The sequence below is a fragment of the Schistocerca americana genome, chromosome 8 (assembly GCF_021461395.2).
Source record: "Schistocerca americana isolate TAMUIC-IGC-003095 chromosome 8, iqSchAmer2.1, whole genome shotgun sequence".
NCBI lineage: Eukaryota > Metazoa > Arthropoda > Insecta > Orthoptera > Acrididae > Schistocerca > Schistocerca americana.
In genome coordinates this window covers 169,096,544-169,117,640 of record NC_060126.1, presented here as the reverse complement: position 1 = coordinate 169,117,640, position 21,097 = coordinate 169,096,544, and positions in this window count along the sequence as shown.

The following is a 21,097-nucleotide window of genomic DNA, read 5'->3' as shown; positions in this document are numbered from 1 at the left end:
CCGAAAGTAGGTCGGTGGTCATAATGTTCCGGCTGATCGTTGTACATTTCTTCAGACGTCATGTACTCGTTGTTCAAACTCAACCTATGTCACAATGAAATAGTTACAAAAATGGAATAAATAAGGGTAGCATTACACTAACTTTGCCAAGTAATATGGTCCACTAGAAATACGGACTGAAATCCCTTGGCACCAAAGTAAAACCAGATATTACTCAGTTCATTCTCTGGAACATTAGGCAAGGCTGCGTGAAGAAATCAGCATGAACATTGAAAAGTGATCGACCAGAAGACTGCTGCTGGTACTGCCACTTCTAATAGTTGTCGCCTTCGCTGTGGTTCCTCCAAACTGTTACTACAAGACTGCCACATTCTTTACTCTACCGCACGATGTGTTACCAGCAGCGAAGCACCCTTCGTGGTGTTGGCTCAGTGCAGTGGCAGATACAGAAAAACCTCGATGAGAGGGGGCTAAAGATAACTTGAGCTACCTTTATTTTTACCGTAATACAAAATTAACAAGTCACATCTAAAGTTTAAGACAATTTTATTTAAACTCATTATACACATGTAGAAGACAGTGCCATCTAATGATATAAAAAAGTTACAATTGTGGTTCTCTTCCCTAAATGATGACTTCTATGCGCCTATTCTTCCTGGCAATTTGGTTAATTACCTCGTCAATAGGACAATCAATGTCGGGGTGAGTGTTCAACAGAGCTAAGCCACTAAGTCGATCTTCCTCCATTGTCGACCTCAGCCATGTCATTGTACGCTGCAATGTTGAAAAACTTCTTTCCGCTGTAGAAATAGATGCAGGTAGACAAGGAAATATTTTGTACAGCGTGTGCAAAGTAGGATTGTCAGATCTAGGATCTTGCATAACAGAATCATGATCATTAAGTGCATTTATGGTCGTTTGCTTGTATTGAAGAACCTCTCCCATTAGTCTCTTTTTAATGACAAAGAGTGATTCTTCTTTAACTAGGACTTTTTACTTATTTATTCTTCAGTCTTAATATTTATGTTTCTGGATGTAAACTAGCTTCCTTTTCGGCCAATAGTCCTTATTTGTAACACTGCGTATCGAAGGTTCTCTGTACAAGAAAACAATAGAATGCTCGCGACTTTTCTCGAACAAATATCAGACAGAATAACGTATCGAGATCACTAGAATGGCCGCGACTTTTCTCGTAGATACGTGTTAGCTGTCTATGTGACAGACAGAAATGTATAAAATACGGTGACGCTGACCCGTGTGCTAAGTAGGAAAGTACAACTACTCGATAACTCGGTTCAGTCGAGTCGGCTGACGAAAGAAACAATCGAATAGCGTGCGGGCTGACAGGCGGGGGCGGTGCGGGTGGCAATACCGTCGGCCCTGCAATTGGAGGGGAGGGGGGGGGGTGCCGCCCCCCCGCCCCCTCCGAGCCTGCCATATGTATCCGCGACTGGCTCAGTGTCTTGCTGTTCTGAGTATCTTGCCATCATCATGATTCGCGAATTTAAGCACCACCCGATGAAGAGGTTTGGGTCTCAAGTGTGCTCCAGTTGTCAGACCACAAACAAAAATATCGTAATTGTTTTGAGGTGAGGAAAGTTAGTCGATGCTGCTTTCCCTTTTGGACAGATTTACGTTATTATTAGAGACTTTTTCTCATACAGCATTTTGTAGTGTGGAACACAAAGTGTTACAAAAGACTACGGTACATAGTGGATATGTCCTGTTATCAGAAACGAAAACGTTTTGAAGATTCTCCTTTAGTATGTCCAGCCCATACTTTGGAAATATCACTGGCCTTTTACCTTCGATTTTAGTATGGAAACTGCTATAACACTTCTTTAATTTTTTAAATTTCCAGAAAGACGGATTTAAAAGATAAGTCAGTAATTCTTTTAAACATATGTGTTACAATTCCCTCGGTTGCTTTATATAGTATACGTGGAGTGACTACACAACTTGTTTGATGTGCCCAAACACCGATTACCGCTTCATGTTTCTTAGATGGGTGGTCATTTACACATTTGAGAAACGAATGTAGACTTGCGGTAAAAAAGTGGAAAACTTCTAACCATTTTCCGCGAAGGAGAATATTCCATTTCTTTTCACTGTATATTCTTACACTTTTTGTGGAAATTACATACGTCAGCTTCCTTCTCGAAGTCGCATTTCCTTACATTCTATCGGAGCTTATGGTAAACAACAAGTGAAGTAAATTTATACTTATGTATGGGGAAGGCAGGTTTGAAATGATTTAGTAAGTTATGTATGCCACTCACCAGAGAGACTTTGCACAATTTCGGTGCGGCTGTACTCGGATTTTGACAAGCTATATAAAAGTAGTGCTGATCAAAAATGCCTTGTTATTTGTACTGCCTTGATGAGATGAATTAATTGAAACAATTATCTGTAATCTTGTTATTTCACTTTGATCCCTTGAGTATGGGATGCCATTTGAATGTACATTTCTGGAGGACTGGACGTGCAGTATTAAGTTTCTTTCGTTTTATCTCTTGTTGTTCGAATTCAACAAATCACAAAAGTATTCAAGAAATTTCATATTAGAAATGAAACCCAAGTTTTCTGATAACATAGGATTCAGTTGAGGCGCGATATATTCGTCGAACACCGCAGCATATGCAAACGGAAGGGCTCAGTTTCGTTATAATTAAACTACATTCATAAGGATTTCTCTCGAGAAATCCGATACTTTAACGAAAAATGGAACTGTAATTTCTGGAAAATACGGTAGATCTGTGGGTTCTGCAATACCATTGTAAATGAAGCTGTATAATACGAAATTATTGTAAACGTTGCACCCTGCTGAACGCATTGTATGTGATTTAGAGTGATTTCATTTTAGTTACTCTTCAACACTATGCTTCTGGTAAGTCAACGCGCCATGTTTAGGACGATTATCAAACTGTTGAAAATGAATTACTTATTAGCGTTAAGTTACATAGGAGTATATATATCACAACAATTTATCAACCTTTCTTTCCTTCAACCACTTGTATTCGAACTGTCGTATTTAGATACTTTACGGGATTGGTTGCTATTAATGTACAGAAATATTACAGTGGCTCGTTACCACGCAATATAGTGCTAAGCTGCAAGTTTACATGAAGAACTAGTATATCGTCATGTCATGATAGTTAATTTAACGCGATAGTGTAAAAGACGTAATTAATTATCCTTATGCTTTCAAGATATAAGAGGTGTTTCCTCTTCAGAGAGTTAAGTTGCAACTATAATTTTAGTTGTGTCTGTCATGCAACATCGCTCGTAACTGGTAGTATTCATCTATTGTCAGCCAAAAAATCAAGAAAGTCTCTTTTTATGTTTGTTGCCCAGTGCACAGCGTTCATAAAGACCCTGAGTGATTTTAAACTGATATTCATTAAATTATTCTCTAAATTTAACTGTCATTTTAGAACGGCATATAAATCTTCAACGAATTACGCAGGAAACACATGTTTAAGGAACAACTAAAATATTTTTACATGTCTTTTCTTGCCAAGTTTTTTACGCTCGGTTAGTTTTCATACGTATTGGCTACAATAATTTTTTTAAACTTTTAGGACCAAGTGACACGTCGAAAGGTATTATAATGACTGTTATTCAGTAAACCTTAAGGTGATTCCTGTAATTCAATTGCCCTTATCAATTTTTCGTGTGCTACAAGGAGTATATTTTGCAATTTTAAAGATGGCTGTGAGACAGCAACCATAGAAGAATGTGATATTAGTCATACAGCCAACCGTTTGCTAAAAGATTTTACGTTAACTTGGTTTCAGCACTGACTACGCGTCTCTTCATCAGAAAATCCAGTTACATGTAATATCAGATGAATAGCTTTAAGAGCAAAATTTTCTCTCCATATATGGCGGTGTTACTCATATCAGAGTCTTTCTTACCTATCAAACATTTCATATATAAAAATAATTCATTATAGAACCTTAAAATAGCAATGCATCTAGAATTTTAAATGACAGCCAAGTCTGAAATTCAACTTCTGTAAACCGCACACTTAAAACTGTAGTTTTCACTATTTCTTTGGAGTCATTATAAATCTATTTCTAAAAGTTCAATCTCTGTAACATCAGAAGTCCTCGGTAAGTTTTCTTGTATATGTTACCATAGAAATTATGTCCTCAACCGGTCCTCCCAGCATTATATTAGTAAATGTGTGACTGATTTAAAATATGTTTCGCTCATATTCCTTAAGGTCATTAACTCCATAATAATCCCTATCCTGCAGATTAGCGAAGTATGTGGCGTATCTGGTGAAATAAGCAACCCAAACTATGCATTAGGACATGGGACCGTTAGTACCATCAAATTACTGTTATGGTACACAGAGCTTTAATTATCAATGAAACAATGGGCATCTCTATAATTTGTAAAGGCACCGAGAGCCTCAGAAAAAGATGAACACAACTGTGTTCCTTAATTCTCTGGTGCATATCCATTTTTCCTTTTTCCTAACTTGGCTGTTAGTTGTGTAATGTGTGAGTGAGCTGCAGGGGTGGTTTCGTGAGCAGAGTATTGGCAGTTCAAAGGCGCATGTGTTATTTGAGTTTTGCTGCCAAATTAATACCTGGGACTATTGTATGGCAAAGAGGAAATTCAAGTCAGAGACACGCTTGTAGTGTTGAGTCAGGATTGACTTGCATGTTTCTGGGGCGTCGTCCCCGCACCATCTTGGTAACACAAAGAGACCGTTAACCTGTTCTCCGCCATTTTAGGCCTTGGTTCATCCGGGCGGTCAGCTGCTCCACAATTGCACGTCTATTTGCCCGTACACATCGCCACACCCGTCATTCACCCCTGTCATCTATGGCCGTGATGCGACACGGTTGCCTGGGCGCTGGTTTTGGATAGCGTCATTTTTCAATCCAAGGCATATATTACTCACAGCAACTCGCGAGCAGTTTACAAACATCGCCGTTTCGAAAATGGCCACACTTAGCCGGAAAGACAATGCTCCTTAGGACGTCAGGTAAATCCTTCTTTTCCGCATTACAACTATTGCACTGTTTGCCGCGTCCCTTCAGCACGTTTCATATTCCCTCCACTGATAATGCTGCCACCTGCCGTCTGTGAGTGACACAGGCAGTGGTCACATTACTGTGTAGTTTGGAACGCTGAATAGCTCTACTATGCATGATGGAAGAGAATTGTACGCTTTCAGCCACGCATGTGCTGGTCCTCCAGTTGAGTTGTCACGTCGGATGCAATTATCACCTTCGTATTGAAACTTCATTTTGTTTCAAATATGATATCCGGTATCCTCTTAGGCCAACAGCACTAAAACCACAAGAGAAATGGTTTGATTTAGATAATGGAAAACCATAATCTATCTTTGAGAGGCGGTCTTATTGTGCCGCGGGTGGCGCCACGTTGGAAGACACAATGCTCACATCCTTTGATACGGGAGTTAAGTTTCCCGCACCGACATCCTGACTACATTTTTGTTTCCTTAACGTTCAGCCTAAGACTAGCTTTTTCACTTTCTTCTTCCAGCTTCAGTAAGAGAGTCTTTAACGCTTCTCCACTTTCTGCCAACAGAATAGTATCGTCTGCATATCTAAAATTGTTTATATTTATGAAATGGTTCTGAGCACTATGGGACTTAACATCTGTGGTCATCAGTCCCCTAGAACTTAGAACTACTTAAACCTAACTAACCTAAGGACATCACACACATCCATGCCCAAGGTAGGATTCGAACCGCGACCGGAGTGGTCACGCGGTTCCAGATAAATCCTTCTTTTCCGCGCCTAGAACCGCACGGCCACATCGGCCGGCCGTTTATATTGATCCCAGTTACCATTTCCTCTTCATATAGACCGGCATTCCTCATAATGCTCCCTGCGTACAGATGGAATATGTAAGATGATAAACTGCTGCCTTATCGTACCCCCTCTCTGAATCTTGATCCACTTAGTTTCTCTATACTTAGTTCTCACCGTGGTTTTTCTTGGTCAGAGTATAAACTCCGTATGAGATGAAAGAGGCAATCTGGTACTCCCATGTTTTTAAGTACTTCCCATAATTTATTGTGATTGACACAGTCAAAGGCTTTGGCATAATCAATAAAGAAGAGATACAAGTATTTTCCACAATCCACCGAGTGTTGGCAATTTGATTTCTTGTTCCCCTTCCTTTACGAAAACCATCTTGTTCTTCCGGTAGTTCTCGTTCTAGAAACTGGTAAAGTCTGTTTTGTGAGATTTTCAGCATAGATTTGTTAGCATGTGAGGTAAGTGCGATTGTTCCGTAATCGGAGCATTCCTTAGACATATCCTTCTTTGGAATCGGAACGAATACTGATCCTTACCAGTCCTCTGGCCACAGTTGCGTGCTCCATATTTTGCGACGCATTGAATGCACCATTTTCACTGCATTCTTTCCAATGAATTAGAAAGAATTCTGCTCGAATTCCATCATGTCCTCTACTTTTGTTTCTCCCATATTTTTGGGAGCCTATTAGACTTCAGTCTCCAAAATATCGGGCTCTAGTTAATTAATAACATTAACTTCATCATCGTCAGCATTGTCAGTATGCAGTTCTCTTTATATAGATCTCCTGCATATTGTGCCCATCTTTCCCTAACGTCCTCTGATTCGGTTTGATTTTTCTCATTTATATCTTCTATTGTTCCAATTTTCGCCTGGAATTTTCCTTTGATATCTCTAATTTTCTTGTAAAGATCCCTTGTCTTACCCATTATGTTATTATCTTGAACTCCTTTCCATTGTTTGTTTAAGAAGACATTTTTATCTCTTCTAGCTAATTTCTGAAACCCTGTATTTAAATTGAACATTATTGATCCATCTCCTTTTATTTCTCGTTTCCTTCGTTCTTCTGTAACATGCAATGCCTCAGCCGACACCTATCTCTCCCTCTTGTTATTATTTTTCTTGGAAATATCTTTTCTGCTGCCTCTTTGGCAGTATTGGCTACGCCTGTCCACAGCTCTTGTGGGCTTTTGTCATCTAAATCTAACACATTAAATCTGTTTCGTACTTCTACTTTGTAATCAAAGGGTATGGTATTAAGTAGATATCTGCAAGAAAGAAAAGCTTTTGCTACTTTCCTCAGTTTCAGGCGGAATTTTGCAGTCTGATCCACAATCAGTTTCATTTCACGTTTTAGTTGACTGAACCGCGGTTTTCCACCTATGATTACGAAGTATGTGATGTATTTGATTCCAGTATTGGTAGTCTGGCGAAGTCCAAGTAGATAGGCTTCGTTTGGATAGCTGGAACAGTGTGCTAGTAATAACTGACGACTTCTCCTGGCAGAATTCTAGAAGTCTCTGTCCTGCTTCGTTTGTTGTACCAAGAACATATTTTCCCATTATACCCTCTACAATCCGATTTCCCACTTTTGTGTCCCGATCTCCAACTATGAGACACGACGTCACAAACAATGGGACACGTGAGGAACAGCTATTATTTCTGTGCTACTAACTCTATTCTTAACGTATTTCGTAAACGGTACGCATATATTCCGCTGAGTGTATCTACAAAAAGATATCATTATAGGGCACACAGTTCAAGAGATGTGACGTCATTAACACCGAAATATGTGAAAAAATTCCGCATCCTGCATGAAGTTTTAATACTGTCGATCTTTACTTCAATGCCATTCCTACAATCGAGTCAACTTTAGGAAATCCCTGGTACCTGGTGGCGCTTTTTGGAAATTTTCAACTGAGAAGCGCAAACGGCTGTAGGCGGAAACAGTAGCTGCTTATAGTCTATAGAGCTATGACAAACAACTGTTGCCATTGAGATGTTTAAAAAATCGCGTTATAGACACGCAAAGCAGTTGTACTTACTCATTTATATATTACTCATGTATCTTTGTTCTACTGTCTCATAATTTCAAAGATGTTTTTACGAGCACGTGGGAATCAAATGATTGCTCTATTACACCACAAACACAGTTCATTTCGATTTAGTTTCTAATAGAAAATTGGCAAAATAAATATCTGAGTAGCGTTAGGTTTGCCTGTTAATACACATATAAACCATAAATAGGCTCTGTCTTGCCGCCGTTCCTGAGTTTACTGCTTTTGCGTTGTTCTCCCAGATTGGTTGATCATTCATGGAGATTCTTTGAAAGAGGTAGCTTTTGTGAAACGGAGAGTGGAAATTGGCAAGTACAAAGTTTTGTCATTCTTATTACACTCCCACCTGAACCGTTGCGACTAAACAGTGGCTAACAAAAATTGATCTGACGTACATTCGCATATTCCATTGAGCTGACCAAAAATTCGACATTGTTCAGTTTGGTAAACGATTTAGTAATCAGACTGCACAATTGCTTTCGCGAAACTGAGCAACGCCATGATAGAACAAATACACTCCTGGAAATTGAAATAAGAACACCGTGAATTCATTGTCCCAGGGGGGGGAGACTTTATTGACACATTCCTGGGGTCAGATACATCACATGATCACACTGACAAAACCACAGGCACATAGACACAGGCAACAGAGCTCCTGGATGAATATCAAGAGCTCAGAAGGAAAACCAGTCCTAAGGAAACAAGGGAAGGCAGAAAGGTGGCAGGAGTATATAAAGATTCTACAGAAGAGAGATGTACTTGACGGCAATGGTATGGAAATGGAAGAGGAGGTAGATGAGATGGCAGATATGATACCGCCAGAAATATTTGACAAAACACTTAAAAACCTAAACCTGGAACAAAGCCCCAGGAATGGGCTACATTCCAGGAGAACTACTGATAGCGTTGCGAGAGCCAGCCATGGCACAATTCTTCCATCTGGTGAGTAAGATGCAAGGGACAGGCGAAATACCCTCAGATTTTAAGAAGAATATAATAATTCCGATTCCAAAGAAAGCAGTTCCTGACAGGTGTAGAAATTAGAGAACTGTCAGTTTAGTTACTCACAGTTTCAAAACACTAACACTAATTATTTACAGAAGAATGGAAAAACTGGTACAAGCTGACCTCGTGGAAGACCAGTTTGGATTTCGGAGAAACGCAGGAACATGCGAGGCAGTACTGACCCTATTATGCCTCATATAATATAGGTTAATGAAAGTCAAATTTACATTTATAGCATACAGTTAGAGAAAACTTGACAATTTTGAAGGGAATACTCTCTTTCAAGTTCTAAGGATGCCAGGGGTTAAATACAGGGAGCGAAAGGGTCAGGATAGACTAGCGTTAAGAGCTACTTCAACCGGTCTTTGGAATTAAGACCACAAGAACAATAACAATCTTAGCACGATGGAAATTCCCTTCGAATCATTTTCTCTGAAGGATGCTCCATGATGTCGATGGTTATCAGCGCGTTTACGAGAGATCAACATGTTACAAACAGTGTCTCTTCTCACAAGCAAAATTGTAGTAGCGATTCACCGTATTGCAAGTTTTCTCTTAAATGTTCGGTTACATATGAAGTCTTCACGGGTTGTCAGCCGAGTAGCATTGTCGTCTCGTAGCAACGTTTCGATGGAATGCGTCTCCATCATCTTCAGGTGAAGTGTCGGGATATCGTCGGTCGCGGGCTTATATTATCTCTGCTGGATCGCTCTCTGCTTTCCGCAGTCGGCCAATCACGTGCCCGCGGAATCGCCCGATGCGCCTGGATCGGCCGATGGGGGCAGGAAGGGGGGGGGGGGGGACGCGTGCGCGGGGTTCATATATGAAATTCGCCAAGAAAGCCTGCACTCACATATGTTCGGATATGTCGGCACAAACATGTGGTTCGTCATCTACAAACTCAGTTCACCAATTGTCACGTTTTAAGAAGGAACAATTGTTTGTGAAAACATCCTTGTGGCTTGATAAAGTTTATCACTTTAAACATTCAGCTCACTCTTCTCACGGCGAGAAGTTAACGTGGTGGGAGTATCTAGAAGCTGCCTTGCTACGAGAGTATAATTTTTTTTGAAAAGTGAATCACAATACTCAAAACTGTAGATCTGCCTAAAAAATTTAGGGTGCCGCAAAATGGAGTGAAAAGGAGTAATGTGTGAATAGAATCTAAATTTTCAAACAATTTCTAGGGCATCATGTTGGAAGAAAAATGAGAGTATCAAACAACGATTTCTTTGTCTAGGGCATTTGTAAACTTTACTAACAGGGACATTTCAAAGCTTGAGACACTGTGAGTTTATAATTTGCTCATCTGACGACAAACATCAGATATGGTGCTGAATTTGCTTACTTCTAGTTATCTCTAAGAATCAGGCGGCTCTGTGCCCTTTTAATTTAACCAAATAATAAGCAAATTTGCAGTTGCGATTCATTAACCAGAAGTTTGTTTTAATCTGACTCATATTTCGGCTATTTGGTAACATAAGGAGTGTTTTCTTCCTTTATTCGCTTGGATCAGAAACAGATTTTGACATATCACTATTTAGCCCAAGGACCAAAATATAGGAAAAATAGTAAGGTTAACGCGCTGCTGTTTCTATTCATCCCTCTCTGCAGAATGACTAGAAACACCAAGTTTTTAATTTTTTTATTTTATAAAAGCAGGATTTAGTTCCTAAATCTAATTATAAGTTTAAAGTTGGGCACAGGAGCTGTAAGTTCATATAATTTTGATTTTGCTATTTGTCAGTTATAATTTTTTTTTATATTTTAAGTTGAAAACTATTTCTATTCACCCCGTTTATTGTGTCGGTGAAGTTTCATGAGAATATTAGTGTCTCCACGTACACTAGCGTCTTTAGAGTTGATTTAGAAGTTCTTGTAGTGACTCGAAAGGCCGGTCTTAAATTCGAATAAAACACAGCTTTCAAATTTTCCTTAAAAACTATTTAGAGCTCTAAAGGCGCCCTGGTTGTCTTCTGGTCCTTGGATCCTTATCGTGATTTCTGATATGTCTACATCCATGGTCCATTCTGATATAGTGTGGTATGTACTGAGGGAGAGGAAATGTATATCCCAAAAGAGATAGGTGGCGCAGTGATTAGTGCCCTGTCTCACATTTGTGAGGACGAGGATTCAAATATCCTTCCTGTGTTTAAATTTTCAGTGCTTTCTCTGGATCACTGAAGTAGAATCACTGAAACTTGTGCTCCGTTTCGAATGTCAACAGGGCCTTGTGTGCTTTAAACCTAGTCTTCCAATCTTTCTTAATGTTAAAACTCCCCTTCCATGCGATTGGAGTCTAGGTGACGTATATGCGTGAGGGTAACGCTGAGATGCGAGACCCTGAGGAATGACACGATTTAACGCTGCATTGCCGCCCTGAAATCTGCGGATGTGGGTCGCGATGCCCTCCATTCGCCTCTTGATCCGGCGGTGTCCCGCGCTATCTGCTATCTGCCTGTAAAGCCCCGTCTCCCCACTCCCCACCCCTCACAGTGTTTTATCTTAATGCGGGTAGCAAGCTGGCTTGTTCCGTGGAGCTCCCCCCTTTTATTAAGGGCCCCCGTCGCGGCCGCCTCTCCGCATCACATGCACAACCAACGGCAGAACAAAATAGACCCAGCCGACCGGGTCGAAAGAGGGTCTTTGTTCCGACACATTCTAGTGTTTTAAACATATTCCCAAGCGAAATACAGTTTCCGTTATCAGTTCAATACGCATCAAATTCTGGTAAACAATTACGTGGTAAAAGACATGGCGAAATAGTTAATACTTCTCAACGGAGTTTCTATTTCTAAGACCGAAGTACTGCAGAAATTATCTTCTCATGGTCGAGGTTCACAGTTACGTAGAAATTTTTTATATACCCTGGTATTCGTGTCTGTAGAAATTATTTATTTCACAATCAAAATTCCAGCCTTTCGATCATTTTCAGGTAATACTGCAAAACATATTGCTTCATCAAACGTCAGACTTTAAAATACTCCAATATATACACTCCTGGAAACTGAAATAAGAACACCGTGAATTTATTGTCCCAGGAAGGGGAAACTTTATTGACACATTCCTGGGGTCAGATACATCACATGATCACACTGACAGAACCACAGGCACATAGACACAGGCAACAGAGCATGCACAATGTCGGCACTAGTACAGTGTATATCCACCTTTCGCAGCAATGCAGGCTGCTATTCTCCCATGGAGACGATCGTAGAGATGCTGGATGTAGTCCTGTGGAACGGCTTGCCATGCCATTTCCACCTGGCGCCTCAGTTGGACCAGCGTTCGTGCTGGACGTGCAGACCGCGTGAGACGACGCTTCATCCAGTCCCAAACATGCTCAATGGGGGACAGATCCGGAGATCTTGCTGGCCAGGGTAGTTGACTTACACCTTCTAGAGCACGTTGGGTGGCACGGGATACATGCGGACGTGCATTGTCCTGTTGCAACAGCAAGTTCCCTTGCCGGTCTAGGAATGGTAGAACGATGGGTTCTATGACGGTTTGGATGTACCGTGCACTATTCAGTGTCCCCTCGACGATCACCAGTGGTGTATGGCCAGTGTAGGAGATCGCTCCCCACACCATGATGCCGGGTGTTGGCCCTGTGTGCCTCGGTCGTATGCAGTCCTGATTGTGGCGCTCACCTGCACGGCGCCAAACACGCATACGACCATCATTGGCACCAAGGCAGAAGCGACTCTCATCGCTGAAGACGACACGTCTCCATTCGTCCCTCCATTCACGCCTGTCGCGACACCACTGGAGGCGGGCTGCACGATGTTGGGGCGTGAGCGGAAGACGGCCTAACGGTGTGCGGGACCGTAGCCCAGCTTCATGGAGACGGTTGCGAATGGTCCTCGCCGATACCCCAGGAGCAACAGTGTCCCTAATTTGCTGGGAAGTGGCGGTGCGGTCCCCTACGGCACTGCGTAGGTTCCTACGGTCTTGGCGTGCATCCGTGTGTCGCTGCGGTCCGGTCCCAGGTCGACGGGCACGTGCACCTTCCGCCGACCACTGGCGACAACATTGATGTACTGTGGAGACCTCACGCTCCACGTGTTGAGCAATTCGGCGGTACGTCCACCCGGCCTCCCGCATGCCCACTATACGCCCTCGCTCAAAGTCCGTCAACTGCACATATGGTTCACGTCCACGCTGTCGCGGCATGCTACCAGTGTTAAAGAATGCGATGGAGCTCCGTATGCCACGGCAAACTGGCTGACACTGACGGCGGCGGTGCACAAATGCTGCGCAGCTAGCGCCATTCGACGGCCAACACCGCGGTTCATGGTGTGTCCGCTGTGCCGTGCGTGTGATCATTGCTCGTACAGCCCTCTCGCAGTGTCCGGAGCAAGTATGGTGGGTCTGACACACCGGTGTCAATGTGTTCTTTTTTCCATTTCCAGGAGTGTACGTCGTCAAATATAAGCCTTTTGTTTCGGTACCTATTCAGTGAAAAGGCTTATTTTTGACGATGACCTGTATACATGTCGGAGGATTTTAAAGTCTGACTTGTATTGAAGCAAAATCTTAATGCTGTACCACTTGAAAATGGCTCAAAGGCCGAAACTGCAATTGTGAAATAAATAATTCCTGCAGTCAATGGAGAACATGATCTTTAATAAATACTGCAGAAACATTGAATTTGCGCAGACATATTTACTGTAGCAAACAATTAGAAACAGTTAATAGCCACTCGTGGTAATTACGGTACTTGTTAAACACCAATAGTGTAGTTACTGGTTTCAGACAGACACTTTCAACTTCAGGCAGTGGTTCACGTATAACATTATATCTGGTATGATACGTGTTCTATCTTTTACATGACATTTTCTTAACATACTGACAGCCATTTCAGCTATTCTGCACAATATTGACCATGTGCTTTCCAAAAAACATGACTCAAATTGAGACAAAAACCGCAGCTCGTTGTCGTGTGGTAGCGTTCTCGCTTCCCGCGCCCGGGTTCCCGGGTTCGATTCCCGGCGGGGTCAGGGATTTTCTCTGCCTCGTGATGACTGGGTGTTGTGTGATGTCCTTAGGTTAGTTAGGTTTAAGTAGTTCTAAGTTCTAGGGGAATGATGACCATAGATGTTAAGTCCCATAGTGCTCAGAGCCTTTTTTTTTTAGACTAAAAGCATCAAGACGCTAGCCTAATATCAAATACTATATACATATGAGAGACTCTTTTCTAAAATATGACTTTATGTTTAGGGGTTGATGACTGACTCCTTACAAAGTTCTCTTTACTTCTCATGTAACCATTTTTTATTGCTCAGTTATAACATGTTTCCGTCCACAATGACCACCTTCAGATGCCACAAGAGGATAAATAAAGAACTTGTATTACGACCTTAAAACACTTAAAAACTATTTGACTAGGTTCATTTAAGAGTTAAGTAACGTGTAATTAAAATACTTGTGGATCATACCAAAGAGCGGTATATGGTGAACAAATGTCCATGTGTTGTCAGACTGAACATAATACCTAAATGAGGGAATTAATCAGATGCAAATAAGTTTACACTGGCTATCACTAAATTTTTCTCTTGATGCTCGGATCCAAACTAATCTTTAATTATAAATACTGAAAAAATGTGCCAATTTTAAAGTAAAAGTGGAATCAGTTATTCGTGTATACAGAGCACAGGTGGTTAAAATAGTAAATCCATCCTTAAAACAGGGAAATAGCTTTATAGTAATATTATTATTATAATAGAATACTTTCTTGTACATGTTTTTGTCCGTTGGTGGTATGCTACTTCGCGCTGATAATTGCTTACTCTAGCGGCCATAAACTCAAAAGGAACTACACGGACTGGACGACAGGTCGAAATAACGCTGCAAATCGCTGTCACTCCTCTTCCGGCTGCGAAGTGTTAATGTTAGCTGGGCAGATGCACGGCTGTGAAGACGTGGCTCGGACAACACAGTGCAGAAGTCAGTAGCAGGTAGGCGCCGTCATTAGCTGGAGCATACACGCTGGATTCAGCGGCCATCTGAAACGGTATAAACATCTAGCAGCCATAAGTGGACCACCGTCGGCTGTCGGAAATATGTATCTTAACGTTTGCGCCTTTGTTCCTGGACTGTAATAGCTTTACTCTGTGTCACATGCCGCATGACTCATTTAAAGATCTGTACTCTATTTGTATAGGGCATCAATACCTGATTTCACAGTTTTTACATTTAAAGATTTGTCTTACAGAAGACAGGCGTATCTGCTGCAAAGTGTTGGTTAGGAAAATATATACACTCATAAATTAGGGATAGTGCTGATACATGGTGAAACAACGCTCTGGTGGGCGGTTTGCGGGATTAAATCACCTCGGGGTATGACCATGCAGTACATTTGACCTGCAGTCGTTGCACGGTGACGCTGGCAGCAGTCCACATACGCAGAGGTGTGTTAGAGCATGCCAGAGTACGGTGCAGCGAGTAAGTGTGCAGACGATTTCAGACGTGTTAATGGTGACTGTGTGTTGAAATTGGTTCAAAGAACATATATTGGTGACGTTGTGCGGGGTAGAATACCAGGGTGACTGGGGGCAGGTTAAACACAGCAGATCGTAGCACAGGGCATCCGTGTGCCACAAAGTGTGATCTTAAGATTATGGCAGCGAATCCTGCAGACAGAAAACGTGTGCAGGTGCTACAGTACAGGACTTCAACAGTGTACAACACCACAAGAAGGCCGATATCTACTTCTACATCTACATACATACTCCGCAATCCTCCATACGGTGCGTGGCGGAGGGTCTCACCATAAGTGCCTGCAGACAGCCACCGAGTACTGCCGGTTGCCTTGATCGGGACCTTGCTGCAGCCACTGGAACAGTTAGCTCCAGACACGCAGTCTACAGACGACTGAACAGTCATGGTTTATTCGCCCGGAGACCTGCAAGGTGCGTTCCACTGACTCCTGGTCTCAGGAGAGCCTGTTAAGCCTGGTGTCAAGAACACAGTACATGGTCATTGGAACAGTGGTTCCAGGTTACGTTTACGGACAAGTCGAGGTATAGTCTGAACAGTGATTCTCGCTGGGTTTTCATCTGGCGTGAACCAGGAACCAGATACCAACCCCTTAAGGTCCTTGAAAGGGACCTGTATGGAGATGCTGGTTTGATGGTGTTAGGTGGGTTTATGTTGGTGCACGTACACCGCTGCATGTCTTTGACATAGGAATTGTAAGTGGTCAGTGTGCACCAGTATGTCCGCCTTTTCAGGGGTGCAGTGGGTCCCACCTTCCGCCTGATGGATGATAACGCACGGCCCCACCGAGCTGCCACCGTGGAGGAGTACCTTGAAACAGAAGATATCTGGAAAATGGGTTGGTCTGCCTGTTCTCCCGACCTAAACCCCATCGAGCACGTGTGGGATGCTCTCGGTCGACATATCGCTGCAGGTCTTCAAAGGACACTTCAGGAGATCCGACAGGTACCGGTGCAAGAATGGGAGGCTATAACCCAGCAGCTGCTCGACAACTTGATCCAGTGTATGCCACCCGTTGTGCGGCCTGTGTACGTGTGCACGGTGATCATATCCCATATTGGTGTCGGGTTATATGCGCAGGAAACAGTGGCGTTTTGTAGCACATGTGTTTCGGGACGGTTTTCGCAACTTATCATCAATACCCTGGACTTATACTCTGTGTCGTACGTGTTCCCTACGTGCCTGTGTTATTGGCGCCAGTTTTGTGTAGTGCCACGCTCAATTTGTCATCACATGAACATTTGTTCAGCAAATGCCGCTCATGGATTTGGTCCACATACGTTTTCATTGCAATTTACTTATCTGACAAATATTTCTAGTTGTTTTAAGGCCTAATATAAGCTTCTTTATTTTTCCTACTGCGGCACCTGAAGAGGACTATCATCGGCCGAAACTGGTTATGATAGTCCTATGTGTTTATGTAAATAATAAATAGAATATCCTGTTTTGTCAAGTATCTCATATGTCATTCATAATACAACAGTTACATTAATTTAAATTTTGAATAAGCTATAACATTGTTAAATTAGTGTTGCTGTCACAAAATTTACACATGTAAAGTGTTGTAAAACGCGTATTATTTATACACAATAGTAACCATAATTAAAATTGGCAGCAAGCTCTTTTATATTTATTACTGTAAAGACAGGTGTACAGGACTGTCATAATTTTTTATTTCTCTTCTGTCTTTCTCAATATAGCGTACCTTACCTATTTCAGTAATGTTATTCAAATGAACTGCTTTCTTTATTTTTAAATAGTTATAAATTAGTGAGTTAGGAACTATCTGCTATAAGATTTAAGTATTTCATTTACTGTGAATTGCCTGGCAGACAAATCGTTTGACATAATTTTTTTCATTGTGAATTACTAAATCTACCATGAAGATCAGACCCACAAAGGACGCGTCAAAGTTACGTCGTTTCTGTTGGGCAATATTAAAAGCCACGCAACCGAGACAGTTACCGAATGTTTCCGGATAATTGTCCCGGGCCTAACAAGGGCCATGTATTGTTAAAATTTATCTTGCCCTTATCGATAGGTGCAAGTTTAGAACGATTAAACTGCTTTTTTTTTCTTTTTTTTTTTTTTTTCTTTCGTTTGCGTCGACATTCATACAACACATGTGACCAGACATTCAGCGTAATAAACGTCCCATTAGGATATGTTACAGTATCTACACTCATTGTGAAGTTTGCGAGCTTTGCCACTGAGGAAAAACGTCCATGAACAATTAAAGATGTTGATACCGATGTGATTGCTGGATGTTTTACATTGTGGCCTGCTTATTATAAGAAGACATTCATCTCTCTGGAAATTTTTGTTTTGTAAATAAGAACCACCTTTCCTTGCTGCACTGTAATTTATTTCTCCCAGACGCGAATCATCTTTTTTACTCTTAGGGATCCTGAGTGGGATAGTTCTTCGCGGTTTTGGTTGGCATCTGCGTTTCCTTTTATCTGGTCCGCAGATCGAACTACCACTTCATTTACGAAACATAAGCGAATTTTCATACTCCGAACTTTCTTCTACACACTGTTCATCTTGTTTGCTCTGATTTTTGTAGTGCACTGTTACTCTTCTGCCATTAGTTATACACTCCTGGAAATGGAAAAAAGAACACATTGACACCGGTGTGTCAGACCCACCGTACTTGCTCCGGACACTGCGAGAGGGCTGTACAAGCAATGATCACACGCACGGCACAGCGGTCACACCAGGAACCGCGGTGTTGGCCGTCGAATGGCGCTAGCTGCGCGGCATTTGTGCACCGCCGCCGTCAGTGTCAGCCAGTTTGCCGTGGCATACGGAGCTCCATCACAGTCTTTAACACTGGTAGCATGCCGCGACAGCGTGGACGTGAACCGTATGTGCAGTTGACGGACTTTGAGCGAGGGCGTATAGTGGGCATGCGGGAGGCCGGGTGGACGTACAGCCGAATTGCTCAACACGTGGGGCGTGAGGTCTCCACAGTACATCGATGTTGTCGCCAGTGGTCGGCGGAAGGTGCACGTGCCCGTCGACCTGGGACCGGACCGCAGCGACGCACGGATGTACGCCAAGACCGTAGGATCCTACGCAGTGCCGTAGGGGACCGCACCGCCACTTCCCAGCAAATTAGGGACACTGTTGCTCCTGGGGTATCGGCGAGGACCATTCGCAACCGTCTCCATGAAGCTGGGCTACGGTCCCGCACACCGTTAGGCCGTCTTCCGCTCACGCCCCAACATCGTGCAGCCCGCCTCCAGTGGTGTCGCTACAGGCGTGAATGGAGGGACGAATGGAGACGTGTCGTCTTCAGCGATGAGAGTCGCTTCTGCCTTGGTGCCAATGATGGTCGTATGCGTGTTTGGCGCCGTGCAGGTGAGCGCCACAATCAGGACTGCATACGACCGAGGCACACAGGGCCAACACCCGGCATCATGGGGTGGGGAGCGATCTCCTACACTGGCCACACACCACTGGTGATCGTCGAGGGGACACTGAATAGTGCACGGTACATCCAAACCGTCATCGAACCCATCGTTCTACCATTCCTAGACCGGCAAGGGAACTTGCTGTTCCAACAGGACAATGCACGTCCGCATGTATCCCGTGCCACCCAACGTGCTCTAGAAGGTGTAAGTCAACTACCCTGGCCAGCAAGATCTCCGGATCTGTCCCCCATTGAGCATGTTTGGGACTGGATGAAGCGTCGTCTCACGCGGTCTGCACGTCCAGCACGAACGCTGGTCCAACTGAGGCGCCAGGTGGAAATGGCATGGCAAGCCGTTCCACAGGACTACATCCAGCATCTCTACGATCGTCTCCATGGGAGAATAGCAGCCTGCATTGCTGCGAAATGTGGATATACACTGTACTAGTGCCGACATTGTGCATGCTCTGTTGCCTGTGTCTATGTGCCTGTGGTTCTGTCAGTGTGATCATGTGATGTATCTGACCCCAGGAATGTGTCAATAAAGTTTCCCCTTCCTGGGACAATAAATTCACGGTGTTCTTATTTCAATTTCCAGGAGTGTAGATATTTCCACGAACGGTGCTTTTAAAGGGATAAATGTTATGAGTTCACTACGTGACTTATCCTTGAAATCAAATGCCTTCCAGGAAATGGAAGAGGGTTGTTTAGTACTTCTAGATATCATTATTGTGCGTACTGTCACAAACACAAAGGCAATGTACAAACAAGTTTATAATATGAGCTGGTTTTCAAAACATTAATACTTTCACCCTCAAGAAACTAATGAAGTATGTTTACCTAGTGGAGAAGCTTATTCTCAGGAGAACATACCTATCACAAATTGAACATTTAAAAAGTTATGCCGTATATTGCAGAAGAAACATAAAGGATTTTACGTTCAGTTTTTACTGTGTACAGTAACTACTTCTGTTTCTATCAATGATAATTAATACTGTTCGTAAAAACAAGTTTTTATAGCGTAATAATGCTAATTAAGATATATGAGACAGGCGAAATACCCTCAGATTTCAAGAAGAATATAAAAATTCCAATCCCAAAGAAAGCAGTTGATGACAGATGTGTAAATTACGGAACCATCAGTTTAATAAGTCACAGGTGCAAAATACTAACGTGAATTCTTTACAGACTAATGGAAAAACTGGTTGAAGCCGTCCTCGGCGAAGATCAGTTTGGATTCCCTAGAAATGTAGGAACACGTGAGGCAATACTGACCTTACGACTTATCTTAGAAGAAAGATTAAGGAAAGGCAAACCTACTTTTCTAGCATTTGTAGACTTAGAGAAAGCTTTCGACAAAGTTGGCTGGAATACTCTCTTTCAAATTCTGAAGGCGGCAGGGGTAAAATACAGGAAGCAAATGGCTATTTACAATTTGTACAGAAACCAAATGGCAGTTATAAGAGCCGAGGGGCATGAAAGAGAAGCAGTGGTTGGGAAGGGAGTGAGACAGGGTTGTAGACTCTCCCCGATGTTATTCAATTTGTATATTGAGGAAGCAGGAAAGGAGACAAAAGAAAAGTTTGGAGTAGGTATTGAAATCCAGGGAGAAGAAATAAAAACTTTGAGGTTCGCCGATGACATTGTAATTCTGTCAGAGACAGCAAAGGACTTGGAAGAGCAGTTCAACGGAATGGATAGTGTCTTGAAAGGAGGATATAAGATGAACATCAACAAAAGCAAAACGAGGATAATGGAATGTAGTCGAATTAAGTCGGGTGATGCTGAGGGAATTAAATTAGGAAATGAGACACTTAAAGTAGTAAAGCGGTTTTGCTATTGGTGAGCAAAATAACTGATGATGGTCGAAGTAGAGAGGATATAAAATGCAGACTGGCAATGGAAAGGAAAGCGTTTATGAAGAAGAAAAATTTGTTAACATCGAGTATAGATGTGTCGGGAAGTCGTTTCTGAAAATATTTGTATGGAGTGTAGCCATGTATGGAAGTGGAAAATGGACAATAAATAGTTTGGGCAAGAAGAGAATAGAAGCTTTCGAAATGTGGTGCTACAGAATAATGTTGAAGATTAGATGGGTAGATCACATAACTAGCGAGGAGGTATTGAATAGAATTGGGGAGAAGAGTTTGTGGCACAACTCGACAATAAGAAGGAACCGGAACCGGAAGCATCAAGGGATCACAAATGTAGCATTGGAGGGCAGCGTGGAGTGTAAAAATCGTAGAGGGAGACCAAGAGATGAATACACTATGCAGATTCAGAAGGATGTAGGTTGCAGTAAGTACTTGAAGATCCT